Below are 11,072 nucleotides of genomic sequence, written 5' to 3' on the forward strand. Positions count from 1 at the left end.
TAGTTTCCTGATGTCTCACCTCTTTCTACAAAAGGTATTTTAGGCCCCTGATGTCTCTTCTCTTTCTTAAAAAAGGTATTTTAGACCCCTGATGTCTCACCTTTTTCTACAAAAGGTCTTTTAGGCCCCTGATGTCTCACCTCTTTCTTAAAAAAAATTTTTTAGACCCCTGATGTCTCATCTCTTTCTAAAAAAAGTTATTTTATGCCCCTGAAGCCTCACATCCTTGTTAAATAGGTATATAGTTTCCTGATGTCTCACCTCTTTCTACAAAAGGTCTTTTAGACCCCTGATGTCTCACCTCTTTCTACAAAAAGGGTCTTTTAGGCCCCTGATGTCTCTCCCAACCTCCAATCAAGCTAATGCTATGCAGATCACTCTCCGTTAGATTCCTCCCTGACTGGACCAGCCAGAGAAAGTGATACAGTATACATTTTAATGGCAGGATTCTGAAGGCATTGCCTTAAAAAGGTGAAAAAATCAACAACAAAAAAATAAAAATAAAAAAATAAAAAAAGATTCAACAAAATACAATTTTTTTTTTTTTTTAAAGTGACCCAACAAAATCAACAGAATATGAAAAAAAATTAAATAAAAATGTACTTAGTTACCATGTAACTTAACAAAATCAACAGAATATGAAAACATAAAATAAAATAATAACCTAACAAAATCAACAGAAAATGAAAAAATTAAAAAATGACAACAAAATCAGTAGAATATGAAAATATTAAATAAAAAAAAATGACTGAACAAAATCAACAGAAAATGAAAAAAATTAATAAAAAATGACTTAACAATATCAACAAAATATGAAAAAAAAGACTCAACAAAATATGAAAGATTTTTTTTTTTTTAAAGTGACCAAACAAAATAAAATAAAAATCAAATAAAAAATAAATAAAAAAATGTCTCAACAAAATATAAAAAAAATTAAATAAAATAATGACTTAACAAAACCAACAGAATATGAAAACATAAAAAAAAATGACTCAACAGAATATAAAAATAAATATAAAACCAAACTAAAGTGCTGAACAAATTTTTTCTGAAAATTAAAAAATTAAAAAATGACAATAAAATCAGCAGAATATGAAAACATTAAATAAAAAAAATGACTGAACAAAATCAACAGAAAATGAAAAAAAAAAAAAAATTACTTAACAATATCAACAAAATATGAAAAAAAAAAGACTCAACAAAATATGAAAGATTTTTTTTTTTTAAAAAGTGACCAAACAAAATACAAAAAAAAATCAAATAAAAAATTAATTAAAAAATGTCTCAACAAAATATAAAAAATAAAATAAAATAATGACTTAACAAAACCAACAGAATATGAAAACATAAAAGAAAAATATGACTCAACAGAATATAAAAATAAATATAAAAACAAACTAAAGTGCTGAACAAATTTTTTCTGAAAATTAAAAAATAAAAAAATGACAATAAAATCAGCAGAATATGAAAACATTAAATAAAAAAAAATGACTGAACAAAATCAACAGAAAATGAAAAAAATAAATAAAAAATTACTTAACAATATCAACAAAATATGAAAAAAAAAAAGACAACAAAATATGAAAGATTTTTTTTTAAACAAAATCAACAGAAAATGAAAAAAATAAATAAAAAATTACTTAACAATATCAACAAAATATGAAAAAAAAAAAAGACAACAAAATATGAAAGATTTTTTTTTTAAAAAAAGTGACCAAACAAAATAAAATAAAAATCAAATAAAAAATTAATTAAAAAATGTCTCAACAAAATATAAAAAATAAAATAAAATAATGACTTAACAAAACTAAAAGAATATGAAAACATAAAAGAAAAATATGACTCAACAGAATATAAAAATAAATATAAAAACAAACTAAAGTGCTGAACAAATTTTTTCTGAGCCCGGCGAATGGAAAATAGTCAAACTTGAAGAACAAAAACAAGAAAATGACCTCTTTATAAAGATGCCCCAATGTGATTGTACATCTCAGAGGAAGATATTCATCACCCGGCGGAGCGGCCGGTGTGGTGTTTGTGGCTTTATGTGCTGAAAACCGAAAACTGACAGCGATGTGTGTTTTTTTTTTTTCTGCATCTGCGTGTTCCAGCCGTAAAGAGGTCGCTGCGTCCCCACATCAAACCGCACCTCTGTCTGCAGAACACAACACTTGCCTAGATTACTGAAAGCGGCAGAGAGAGGGAACTTCACAACCGTCACTCTAATTCTACCTTCCAGGGACAGGTGTGCGAGAACGCCGCCGAACCGTCCAATAATATTCGTCTCTTTATTTCTCCACTGCGGAGAGGATTGTCTGTTTAAATCAGAAATCTCCAAACTGTAACCCCCCCCCCCGGGCTGCATGCGGCCCATTTCTACCCATTATCTGACCCCTGGAGCCTTCCACTGATACAGAGCATCCGGAAAGTATTCACAGCGCTTCACTTTTTCCACATTTTGTTATGTTACAGCCTTATTCCAAAATGGATTCAATTCATTCATTTTTCTCAAAATTCTACAAACATCCCCCATAATGACAACGTGAGAGAAGATTGATTGAAATCTTTGCAAATTAAAAATAAAAAATGAAAAAATCCCATGTACATAAATATCACAGGCTCCTCCCATGTACATAAATATCACAGGCTCCTCCCATGTACATAAATATCACAGGCTCCTCCCATGTACATAAATATCACAGGCTCCTCCCATGTACATAAATATCACAGGCTCCTCCCATGTACATAAGTATCACAGGCTCCTCCCCAAGTACATAAATATCACAGGCTCCTCCATGTACATAAGTATCACAGGCTCCTCCCATGTACATAAGTATCACAGGCTCCTCTCATGTACATAAGTATCACAGACTCATCCCATGTACATAAGCATCACAGACTCCTCCCATGTACATAAGTATCACAGACTCCTCCCATGTACATAAATATCACAGGCTCCTCCCATGTACATAAGTATCACAGGCTCCTCCCATGTACATAAATATCACAGGCTCCTCTCATGTACATAAGTATCACAGGCTCCTCCCATGTACATAAGCATCACAGGCTCCTCCCATGTACATAAGTATCACAGGCTCCTCCCATGTACATAAGTATCACAGGCTCCTCCCATGTACATAAATATCACAGGCTCCTCCCATGCACATAAGTATCACAGGCTCCTCCCATGCACATAAGTATCACAGGCTCCTCCCATGTACATAAGTATCACAGGCTCCTCCCATGTACATAAATATCACAGGCTCCTCCCATGTACATAAATATCACAGGCTCCTCTCATGTACATAAGTATCACAGGCTCCTCCCATGTACATAAGCATCACAGGCTCCTCCCATGTACATAAGTATCATAGGCTCCTCCATGTACATAAGCATCACAGGCTCCTCCCATGTACATAAGCATTATAGGCTCCTCCCATGTACATAAGTATCACAGGCTCCTTCCATGTACATAAGTATCACAGGCTCCTCCCATGTACAGAAGTATCACAGGCTCCTCCCATGTACATAAGTATCATAGGCTCCTCCCATGTACATAAGCATCACAGGCTCCTCCCATGTACATAAGCATCACAGGCTCCTCCCATGTACATAAGCATCATAGGCTCCTCCCATGTACATAAGTATCACAGGCTCCTTCCATGTACATAAGTATCACAGACTCCTCCCATGTACAGAAGTATCACAGGCTCCTCCCATGTACATAAGTATCACAGGCTCCTCCCATGTACATAATTATCACAGGCTCCTCCCATGTACATAAGTATCACAGGCTCCTCCCATGTACAAGAAGTATCACAGGCTCCTCCCATGTACACATAAGTATCACAGGCTCCTCCCATGTACATAAATATCACAGGCTCCTCCCATGTACATAAATATCACAGGCTCCTTCCATGTACATAAGTATCACAGGCTCCTCCCATGTACAGAAGTATCACAGGCTCCTCCCATGTACATAAGTATCATTAGGCTCCTCCCATGTACATAAGCATCACAGGCTCCTCCCATGTACATAAGTATCATAGGCTCCTCCCATGTTCATAAGCATCACAGGCTCCTCCCATGTACATAAGCATCACAGGCTCCTCCCATGTACATAAGCATCATAGGCTCCTCCCATGTACATAAGTATCACAGGCTCCTTCCATGTACATAAGTATCACAGGCTCCTCCCATGTACAGAAGTATCACAGGCTCCTCCCATGTACACAAGTATCATAGGCTCCTCCCATGTACATAAGCATCACAGGCTCCTCCCATGTACATAAGCATCACAGGCTCCTCCCATGTACATAAGCATCACAGGCTCCTCCCATGTACATAAGCATCATAGGCTCCTCCCATGTACATAAGTATCACAGGCTCCTTCCATGTACATAAGTATCACAGACTCCTCCCATGTACAGAAGTATCACAGGCTCCTCCCATGTACATAAGTATCACAGGCTCCTCCCATGTACATAAGTATCACAGGCTCCTCCCATGTACATAAGTATCACAGGCTCCTCCCATGTACACATAAGTATCACAGGCTCCTCCCATGTACACATAAGTATCACAGGCTCCTCCCATGTACACATAAGTATCACAGGCTCCTCCCATGTACATAAATATCACAGGCTCCTCCCATGTACATAAATATCACAGGCTCCTCCCATGTACATAAGTATCACAGGCTCCTCCCATGTACATAAGTATCACAGGCCCCTCCCATGTACATAAGTATCACAGGCTCCTCCCATGTACATAAGTATCACAGGCTCCTCCCATGCACATAAGTATCACAGGCTCCTCCCATGTACACATAAGTATCACAGGCTCCCTCCCATGCACATAAGTATCACAGGCTCCTCCCATGTACATAAGTATCACAGGCCCCTCCCATGTACATAAGTATCACAGGCTCCTCCCATGTACATAAGTATCACAGGCTCCTCCCATGTACATAAGTATCACAGGCTCCTCCCATGTACAGAAGTATCACAGGCTCCTCCCATGTACATAAGTATCACAGGCCCCTCCCATGTACATAAGTATCCACAGGCTCCTCCCATGTACATAAGTATCACAGGCTCCTCCCATGCACATAAGTATCACAGGCTCCTCCCATGTACACATAAGTATCACAGGCTCCTCCATGCACATAAGTATCACAGGCTCCTCCATGTACATAAGTATCACAGGCCCCTCCCATGTACATAAGTATCACAGGCTCCTCCCATGTACATAAGTATCACAGGCTCCTCCCATGTACAGAAGTATCACAGGCTCCTCCCATGTACAGAAGTATCACAGGCTCCTCCCATATACAGAAGTATAAGTGATATTACTTTCATTTAGACACTTTGGATAGATTTACGAAGGTTTTTTCTGCGGGTCGGTGAGATATTTTCCACGCTTCCCTTATTTTGGCTTTTGGGTGATATCCGGGTCACGTTCTCCATATTGTTTTGCCTAAAACTAAATGGCCAATAAAAAGATTTGTCAACCCAAAAGTGTTTTTGGTTATTGGTGGGGGGGGGGGGGGTTATTGGGGGCTTCTTATATGACTTGGACACTCCAACAGTGAGAGCTCCTCATGATAAGTACTGGCTCTGCTTCTGCCCCGTGTTTGGTGTTGCCACCTTTGGGTGTTCCAGCTTCCACCTGTTGCTTCGGGTTGTTAGGCCAGTCCATGCGCCAAGGTCTACAGTTAAATGTTGTGTGGCGGTGGGTCTTAGAGCCCCTCATGTGAGGAATGATTCATTTGCACCACTTACAACAGGTCTCTCCATTAGCAGTCCCCAAAGGGGATCCGGCTGCACACCCAAGGCCCATAAGACATGGGGACCCGGGTTTCCAAGGTGCGCGCACCCAGGAGAACCTTTCCTTCCAATGCCAAGCAGGTGGAACCCTCTCCACTAGGCCACAAGCAGCAACTGGCTGTAGAGACCCTCATAGCTGGCACAATAGGTGTGCAGACCGAAGAGCACGGATCTCACCAACAGAGTCCCCAACACATGAATGTTTGTGGATGAGGCTGAAGTGTGAAATCCTCCAGGTTGACACCCTTGACCCACCCGCTTGCCTAACCAAACAAGAAACACAGGCTTTAAAAAGCTCGGCCTTAATACCCCTATTAAGTTGTCCATAAATGTCAAAGTACGGGTTTAATAAAAATAAAGCTCAGAAATATATTGTAGGGAGTCGGGTACTCAGGGTGTCATCATAGAAGATGCCCGGAGAAGACCAAACTACGCTATTGAAGGTCAGAAGCTACAAAAATTGTGCTTACCCCGGTAAAATATGAAAGTATAATTGAGGATCCCAGATGGGGGTTAGAATCTGTAGAGGCCAGCTAGGGCTGAGAGCCCCCTGGTGGTGGAGTTGGTATTTTGGGAGCGGCACTCCTTTAGAAGTCCTTGCAAATGACAGCTAAGTAGACCAAGGAACAATAGAGGTTGCTAGGCTGGTGTGTGGGTGGGCGATGAGTTGCATCCAGCTCTGTGAGGACAATACCAAAGGATGAACCAGACAAACAGTTGGGGCGATTAATCAGAGGCTGTTGCCACTGCCAGGGCTAATTAGCACCAAGCATCAAACCCAACTGTGCGGATCAAGAACCAGGGCAGAAGAAAAGAAGCATATTTAGTACAAATGAGGTTAGCAACAAAGTTCAATAAAAAATCTGGTAAAGATCCAACCATCAACTAAGCTCTATTAACGGCAAATTAAAAATGAAGCAAGTTGCCCATAAAAATACTACCCTATCCGGCCGCTTGGGCACAAATGGACAGCTGAAGTCATGAATAGAATATTAAGGCACAACTACTGTACCGCTACTCTCTGCAGATGACACCGAGCTATGCAGGGGAATAACGTCCTTTACAGGATGTCTCCAATTTACAAGTCAACCTCAATGCTCTGTATAATTTGGTGACTATGTGGCAGATGAGGTTTAATGTTGAGAAATGTAAAGTTCTGCACTTGGGGGATAAGAATATGCATCATACATACTGGGGGGGGGGGGGGTACAACTGGGGGAGTCAATGGTGGAGAAGGCTCTGGGGGAATCAATGGTGGAGAAGGATCAATCAATGGTGGAGAAGGATCTGGAGGAGTCAATGGTGGAGAAGGATCTGGAGGAGTCAATGGTGGAGAAGGATCTGGGGGAGTCAATGGTGGAGAAGGATCTGGGGGAGTCAATGGTGGAGAAGGCTCTGGGGGAATCAATGGTGGAGAAGGATCAATCAATGGTGGAGAAGGATCAATCAATGGTGGAGAAGGATCTGGGGGAGTCAATGGTGGAGAAGGCTCTGGGGGAATCAATGGTGGAGAAGGATCAATCAATGGTGGAGAAGGATCAATCAATGGTGGAGAAGGATCTGGGGGAGTCAATGGTGGAGAAGGATCAATCAATGGTGGAGAAGGATCAATCAATGGTGGAGAAGGATCAATCAATGGTGGAGAAGGATCTGGGGGAGTCAATGGTGGAGAAGGATCAATCAATGGTGGAGAAGGATCAATCAATGGTGGAGAAGGATCTGGGGGAGTCAATGGTGGAGAAGGATCAATCAATGGTGGAGAAGGATCAATCAATGGTGGAGAAGGATCTGGGGGAGTCAATGGTGGAGAAGGATCAATCAATGGTGGAGAAGGATCAATCAATGGTGGAGAAGGATCTGGAGGAGTCAATGGTGGAGAAGGATCTGGGGGAGTCAATGGTGGAGAAGGATCAATCAATGGTGGAGAAGGATCAATCAATGGTGGAGAAGGATCTGGGGGAGTCAATGGTGGAGAAGGATCAATCAATGGTGGAGAAGGATCTGGGGGAGTCAATGGTGGAGAAGGATCAATCAATGGTGGAGAAGGATCTGGGGGAGTCAATGGTGGAGAAGGATCAATCAATGGTGGAGAAGGATCTGGGGGAGTCAATGGTGGAGAAGGCTCTGTGGGAGTCAATGGTGGAGAAGGCTCTGGGGGAATCAATGGTGCAGAAGGATCAATGAATGGTGGAGAAGGATCAATCAATGGTGGAGAAGGATCTGGGGGAGTCAATGGTGGAGAAGGATCTGGGGGAGTCAATGGTGGAGAAGGATCTGGGGGAGTCAATGGTGGAGAAGGCTCTGGGGGAATCAATGATGGAGAAGGATCAATGAATGGTGGAGAAGGATCAATCAATGGTGGAGAAGGATCTGGGGGAGTCAATGGTGGAGAAGGATCAATCAATGGTGGAGAAGGATCAATCAATGGTGGAGAAGCATCTGGGGGAGTCAATGGTGGAGAAGGCTCTGGGGGAATCAATGGTGGAGAAGGATCAATCAATGGTGGAGAAGGATCAATCAATGGTGGAGAAGCATCTGGGGGAGTCAATGGTGGAGAAGGATCAATCAATGGTGGAGAAGGATCAATCAATGGTGGAGAAGCATCTGGGGGAGTCAATGGTGGAGAAGCATCTGGGGGATATTTTTATCTGTAAGATGCTACACTCATTTTGCATTGTCCGGATATTGAGCTAAGGTAACCTATACCTTTTCCACCTTTCATGTTCTTTTTCTTCATTCCCCCCCCCCCCCCCCCTTTTTATCACTCTCCTTTTCTTCTTCTTGCTCTTTAGTCCCTCTTTGCTCCATTTGTTTTTGTTTTTTTGAGTTATTTCAGCAAGTTTTGGGGAGGGATTGACCCTCATTGCTGCATTGTTATACCTAATTTAGGATTGATCTCGTCTTCTTTGGTGCCCACCCTGCGATCCCCATTGTTGGACTTGATGCTCCCCTTTCTGCTCCCCTTTTCTGAACAAACAGGACTTTAATCAATTTCTTCATCGCATACATGATAGGTGAGTTCCACCGTTACTGTACATTACTATATGTGAGGAGTTCCTCTACCGCCATAGCTTATCAGTTATGAGGCTGTATGTCCTGTGTATCATGCATTGTATAGGTGTCTAATTTCTCTTTTATTAGAGTTTATTCATATATTACAAATTATAGTAAATTGTTGTTGTAGTTTGATATCTTAAACTCTGTATTGTATTTTGTATTTCCTTGTAGCCAATATATTGCCTTAGAGCTCCTGAAAAAGCAATTAGTGAAACATGTTGAGCCGGCAGCCATTTATATAGTTTTATTAAGTTCTCTATGCACTATATTGTTCATTATTATCATGCTGTGATCATTTTATAATGTGTATTTGTATGTGAGAGTAAACGTTTGTTTACTCTTTTTTTATATTTTCTTGATTAATAAAAAATTTCATACTTTTTACCAAATGGTTGTAATATTTGTGGCACCATAAAAATCCCCCCTTTCCATTTTTCGCTATAAGGATCTGGGGGAGTCAATGATGATGAAGGATCTGGGGGAGTCAATGATGATGAAGGATCTGGGGGAGTCCATGGTGAAGGATCTGGGGGAGTCAATGGTGGAGAAGGATCTGCGGGAGTCAATGATGATGAAGGATCTGGGGGAGTCCATGGTGAAGGAACTGGGGGATTCAATGGTTGAGAAGGATCTGGGGGAGTCAATGATGATGAATGATCTTGGGGAGTCCATGGTGAAGGATCTGGGGGAGTCAATGGTGGAGAAGGATCTGGGGGAGTCAATGATGATGAAGGATCTGGGGGAGTCCATGGTGAAGGAACTGGGGGATTCAATGGTTGAGAAGGATCTGGGGGAGTCAATGATGATGAAGGATCTGGGGGAGTCCATGGTGGAGAAGGATCTGGGGGAGTCAACGGTGATAAAAGATCTAGGGGAATCCATGGTGTAGAAGGATCTGGAGGAGTCAATGGTGTAGAACAGGGGTAGGCAACCTGGGGCCCTCCAGCTGTTGCAGAACTACAAGTCCCATCATGCCTCTGGAGGTAATTGTAACTGCCAGCCTTGCAATGTCTCATGGGAAATGTAGTTTCACAACAGCTGGAGGGCCCCAGGTTGCCTACCCCTGGTGGAGAAGGATCTGGGGTTGTCAATGGTGATGAAGGTTCTGGGGGAGTCCGTGGTGGAGAAGGATCTGGGGGAATCAATGGTGTAGAAGGATCTGGGGGAATCCATGGTGTAGAAGGATCTGGGGGAGTCCATGGTGTAGAAGGATCTGGGGGAATCAATGGTGTAGAAGGATCTGGGGGAATCAATGGTGTAGAAGGATCTGGGGGAATCAATGGTGGAGAAGGATCTGGGGGAATCAATGGTGGAGAAGGATCTGGAGGAGTCAATGGTGTAGAACAGGGGTAGGCAACCTGGGGCCCTCCAGCTGTTGCAGAACTACAAGTCCCATCATGCCTCTGGGGGTAATTGTAACTGCCAGCCTTGCAGTGTCTCATGGGAAATATAGTTTCACAACAGCCGGAAGGCCCTAGGTTGCCTACCCCTGGTGAAGGATCTGGAGTTGTCAATGGTGATGAAGGTTCTGGGGGAGTCCGTGGTGGAGAAGGATCTGGGGGAGTCAATGGTGTAGAACAGGGGTAGGCAACCTGGGGCCCTCCGGCTGTTGCAGAAGTACAAGTCCCATCATGCGTCTGGGAGTAATTGTAACTGCCAGCCTTGCAATGCCTCATGGGAAATGTAGTTTCACAACAGGTGGAGGGCCCCAGGTTGCCTACCCCTGGTGGAGAAGGATCTGGGGGAGTCCATGGTGGTGAAGGAACTTAGGGAGTCCATGGTGGAGAAGGATCTGGGGGAGTCCATGGTGGAGAAGGATCTGGGGGAATCAATGGTGTAGAAGGATCTGGGGGAGTCCATGGTGGAGAAGGATCTGGGGGAATCAATGGTGTAGAAGGATCTGGGGGAATCAATGGTGTAGAAGGATCTGGGGGAATCAATGGTGTAGAAGAATCTGGGGGAGTCCATGGTGTAGAAGGATCTGGGGGAGTCCATGGTGGAGAAGGATCTGGGGGAGTCCATGGTGGAGAAGGAGCTGGGGGAATCAATGGTGTAGAAGGATCTGGGGTAATCAATGGTGTAGAAGGATCTGGGGGAGTCCATGGTGGAGAAGGATCTGGGGGAATCAATGGTGTAGAAGGATCTGGGGGAATCAATGGTGGAGAAGGATCTGGGGGAATCAATGGT

Source organism: Lithobates pipiens, unplaced genomic scaffold (assembly GCF_037356315.1).
Source record: "Lithobates pipiens isolate NorthernLeopardFrog02 unplaced genomic scaffold, aLitPip1_a1.2 Scaffold_47, whole genome shotgun sequence".
Taxonomy (NCBI): Eukaryota; Metazoa; Chordata; class Amphibia; order Anura; family Ranidae; genus Lithobates; species Lithobates pipiens.